Consider the following 601-nt stretch of genomic DNA (forward strand, 5'->3'; position numbering starts at 1 on the left):
AAAAAAATCGTTAAAAATTCATTTTTTTTTTAAAACGAAAAGCACATCCACCCCGACGTACGTTATCACTAGCTCTTTCATCGGAACCCTCATGTCTCATTGACTTTTGAAAGTTCCCCCACCGTCATTTTATCAAAATAGGTTGCAAGCTCGTCATTGCCTATAATACACATGTGAAAAAAGTCGAACTTTGGACTCAGTTTGCCAAGCGAAAGTAAGGTTTTAGGTCAAGCACACGAAGGATAAGAAGCATGAATTATCATAGATCAGTTCTGATTTGTTCATTATGTCCATTTCATCCACCCCCACCGTAATTTTTCCATTTAGTAGAGGCAAGCATTTTGCCGAGGTAAGCAAAAACATGTATATTCATGAACGGTCAGACAATACAGCCTTTTAGTACGTAACGTATAGTGAGCCATATCGCTCTTGGAAGTCTAAAATGGCCGCCGCGCGTGCGAGCCCACTTCAAGCGTTATCACAGGCGGGAATGGGCGATGATCCGTCCAGGAGGTAGAGGTCAGTAGTTTGTGCTGGCAATGTTCTAGCGAGCGAAAATGAGACAACCGGAGCAATATGTGTATTATGTTTATGTTGAATG

This window comes from Strongylocentrotus purpuratus, unplaced genomic scaffold (genome assembly GCF_000002235.5).
Source record: "Strongylocentrotus purpuratus isolate Spur 01 unplaced genomic scaffold, Spur_5.0 spur5_scaffold_2, whole genome shotgun sequence".
Classification (NCBI taxonomy): domain Eukaryota; kingdom Metazoa; phylum Echinodermata; class Echinoidea; order Camarodonta; family Strongylocentrotidae; genus Strongylocentrotus; species Strongylocentrotus purpuratus.